The 4435-nt window shown below is 37.9% G+C and overlaps 1 long non-coding RNA gene across 1 annotated transcript; it reads right to left on the reverse strand.

Moving 5' to 3' along the window:
- Positions 1 to 11: 11 nt before the first annotated feature.
- On the reverse strand, positions 12 to 4041 carry LOC139712666 (uncharacterized). Its single transcript, XR_011709588.1, has 3 exons — positions 3894 to 4041; positions 2545 to 2589; positions 12 to 542 (listed from the first exon to the last, which is right to left on the reverse strand). It is a non-coding gene; the product is annotated as an uncharacterized lncRNA (long non-coding RNA).
- Positions 4042 to 4435: the final 394 nt, after the last annotated feature.

Here is a 4435-nt window from a genome sequence, read left to right on the forward strand (position 1 = left end):
TATTTCGCTTCACGAGTTCACCATGTTCTTCTTGCCTTGTTTCTACTTTTGATTTTTTGCCTTTGCTGGTCTTGGCTCTTCTCTGTTTTTCAAGATAGTAGCCTTTCATTGCTTTGCCAATGTAGGTCACGCCAGGTTGGAGAATCACACCATTTACTGATCTCACTGTGCTCTTGTTATTGGTCTTGGTCTTAGGATTGTTAGTCATTGTTTGGGATGTTGTCAGTTTGGCCTTCTCAATCACTTTTGTCTTCCTTGATTTCACAGTTGTCCAACCATCATCAACTGCAGTTTCTAATGGTTCAAATTGCCTCCTAGTGAGATTTGAGATGAATGTCGGATCTGATTCATCTCTGTCACAATTTGCTCTTTCCTCCACACACACATTTGTCATTTCTAGAACACCACGTTTGTTCTTTCTTCTCACATACCTCTTTTTCAGTCTCATCTTCGTTGGTTTCTTTCTCTGGTTGCTCTTGCGTGATGTAAGTGAAACATCAACATGAAAATCTTCATCACCAAGGTCTTCGAGAAGTTCGTATCTATTGAAATTGACAAGGAATGCCAATTTTGTCAAAGATGCGATGGGGCAATATTATTGCTTCCACATGCTCTGAACATATCCAAATCAACCTTGCATCACACATTCTAGCCTCATGAGAAATAGTTCCTGTACACCATCACATGAAACTGCTTGCCACAATCCTCACATGGTACTCTGCTGTTTCATTTTCATTGATCACACTGCAACATGCATCACATTCACTGACCTCTACATTTCTCATCAAGTCACACACTATGGAGGATATCTAGGATATCACCAATAAACAATCTTGAATTCACTTGCTTCCATTGTCAAACTACAGGGGCTTTTGAATCTTTGAAAGTATAATGGGTACCTATTACTAAATAAATGTATATCAATCAACTGTCAATCAACACAGTTATATTCCTTGAATCACTATACTTTTATGAATCACACCTACTCCACTAGTACTGCGATTGGTAACAAAATTGTCGGATTGAATAGCTTTGAAAGTTGCACTAATACATGTGTACAGTACATGTACTATATTTCACTGCAATACAAATTCCAGCAGTAAGCTGCAACACCGATCCATATAATGTTTCTACCAACAGGTGGGGGATATTTCTACAATGTTTGCCTTGTTTCTAGCAACAGGTGGCACTCTTTGTCTGTTACGTGCTTCAATTCCTACTTTATAGAAAAGCTATGCCAATTTCCTTTTACGATATCTGCCAACAGAAATTTCAGCTTCAATTCTCTAACATTTGATTTGACTAAATTATGCCTTTATCTCGAGATTATGCTCTTTGTAAAAAAGGTTACAATTTTACCAATTATGCTTTTGCCTTAACTGCACAATAATCGGTCTCCCTTATATGTTTTTCTCTTAGGGTAGGGCTTTTCGCAACAAAAATTTCAATTTCACCAATTATTCTTTGTCTTCACTGACAATTAAAGAAACAGTAATGTTTCTGTTTTGAGATGACTCCTTTTGCAATAAAGGTATGTCTTTTACTAATTGTGCTTTTGTTTTCACAGCCCAATATTTATAAATAGCCCTTTAAGGTGCAATATTAACGTCTCTCCCTTCGTTTACTATGACTAAAATGCTTTTATCTGAAGATGGCGCTCTTCAATTATTCTTTTATCCTATTAACAATTAACGAAAATTCAAGACTCAAGATACCAAAAAATATTTTTACATAAAATTTTTAGTATACTTCTCGCCTCACCTCATAAATTGTTTCTCACACTTTTAACAATTCCTTCAAAATTTCAACTCCTAGCTATTAGCTCTTGCCAACTGTAGTTGATTTATTTGCAGCAACTTTCAATGCAGAATATATCAAATATCAAATAATCCTTGAAGGTGCAAATTTTGTCTACCCCAATTAGTTTACAACACTATAATGCTTTCGTCTTATGACGGCACTCTTTAATAATCTTTCAGTGTAATCTGGACTCTTAAACACCTTTTCTCAAATTAACTGTTTCTATTTTCAAGTTTCCAGCAAACTTCTCGCCTTCTCTAGGACAATTCTCTTTCCAGTTTTTAACTATCCTTTTAAAGAATGCACTCTTTCATTCAAACACTCTTTAAAACTCTGTTATTCTGCTTAATTTTTACTCCTTTTTCGTCAACTCTCACTCTTCCTCTCTTTGATTTCACTCTTTTTCTCTTTGACTCTAACCCTTTCTGCCTCTGATTCTGAAACTTTCTCTCCTTCTGATACTGTCTTATTCTCATGCACTCAGAAGTTCTCTGTTCTCAGCTTTCTTCAAGTTCAAGTTAAGGTATTTCAGGTAAAGTTCAAGTTAAGGTATTTCAGGTAAAGTTCAGGTATTTCAGGTATATTTCAGATATTTCAGGGATGAGTTCGTGAATTCCAGGATGAATTTCCAGATGTAATCTCAGTGAATATTCACTGAATATTCAAGGATGAAGGTGAAATGGTATGAGATGAAATGTAGGATGAAGATGATTCAACAAATAACAAACACAAACACAAACGTACTTTCAACAAAGACCAACATAAATCTCCTTCCAAAGCAACCAGTACCTGCAGAAAGAAAAGAAAGGAAAAATACAAACGTTACAACAATACCTGTATAGGCTATACAGTGAACTCTCTACAATTATCACTGATACGACGAAGTTCACTATAACAAGGTAATTTTTTTGTGGTCCTAGATTGTAATTTCAATTTGTATTGTATTATTTTTGTAACCCTGATATAACAAGGTTTCATTATAACAAGCACATTTTTCTGGTCCTGAGGACCTTGTGTTAAGGACAGACCACTAATAATGTGAGGTACACACATTCTGAAAATACATACCGGTACTTGAGAGGAATATGAGGCACAACACCCAAATTTTTTATACAAATCTTTGTAAAATTATTTTACTGTTCCTGCAATCTAAACAATTCTTATAACAAAGGAAAACCATCTTTTAAACTTATAATCTTGCTTAAAAACACATTTTTCACTGTGCACACATCTGCACAGGGAAACCCTATTGTTATAACACGGTCAGCATAACTCGGTGAAATTAGGTCAAAGTCAAGCTTGTGATGTGTAATTGTGGGACTACATATTGGAAAATAAATGACTTCTCTTCAGTTACATTTCATGATTAAACAGGAATGATACTTCTGTATGACAAAACAAGGTCCAGGCTAAGTAACGTTATATTTCTTCCCCTGCATGCCCCCTATAAAAAAAGGTGAAATGAAAGGGTTGTTGTTGTTGGTGGTGCTTAAAGGCGCATCATTCAATATTGAATATTTACGGGACAGGAAAGGGGGACAGGGAATATTTACGGGACAGGAAAGGGGGACAGGAATCACCGCTATATAGCACTGTAAAATACGCCCTCTACTGGTCGTGGTGTTAGCTACGCATTAAAGTATGGCGCCCGCATCTCGCCCAGATTTGGCAGAAGCAAATCACCAGAGTAACGCTAAGCCCTCTTAGTCAACGTCAACTCTTAAAGTAGGTTCTTTGGAACTTAGCCTTCCTAGTAATTACATAGCAAATCATGATATGGCTCACACCTTGTCCATTCAGGAAACGCGGTCTAACGTTAAAAACTTCGCAACTTCCTTCCTGATACTCCTGACATTTAAACGTACGGTCTACGCACTACAACAGCTTCGTACACGTATAGGGCCTGAGCTGTGGTGATACGATGGGCATGTCCCCAGACACTACTGAACACATAAGAGTGATACTACTGATAGACCCTAACGTTTATTATAGTCACTAACACTAACAGCACCACGACTACACACATGAAATTTTGTTCTAAAAACCCAAACATCTGTGTTTAGGCATGCCTGCGTTTACAGACTAATACCCACCTGGTACTCGAACTCCAAACTAATCAAACCGTCAGTCTCACGCAAAGGTCTTCAGAAGTCGTATTTGTGAGCCTGTCGCTGCGCTGCCACGCCAATGCAGTAGGTTACGAATTGACAAACACGTACACCACCTCCGTATTGTATATGTGGGTAAGGTACTACGCATAAAGCATGGAGCTACTAACAGAGTAGAGCCATGGTATAAGCGTACGACACGCGTGCGCTTCTATACTCTTTGGTACGTACGTACACTCCACGCAGGCATGCACTGTGTGGATCACGGAGGGAGCACTGCGAGAGACGCGATACTACCATGGAAAGCCCGTCGCACACGCCCGAGAATTCGTGGGTGTTTCATAAAGCTGTTCGTAAAGTCACCAACAACTTTCGACCGACTGGTGATCAGTTCTTGTGCTGAATTATTGAAATTCTAATAACTATAGCAATCGAAAAGTGATCACCAGTCGCTCGTAAGTTGTTCGTAACTTGATATACGAACAGCTTTATGAAACAATTTACGCACAACTTTGTCTTCACATACT

The sequence above is a fragment of the Diadema antillarum genome, unplaced genomic scaffold, assembly GCF_040938485.1.
Source record: "Diadema antillarum isolate AM-2024a unplaced genomic scaffold, OU_Dant_1.0 seq00001838_RagTag, whole genome shotgun sequence".
Classification (NCBI taxonomy): Eukaryota; Metazoa; Echinodermata; class Echinoidea; order Diadematoida; family Diadematidae; genus Diadema; species Diadema antillarum.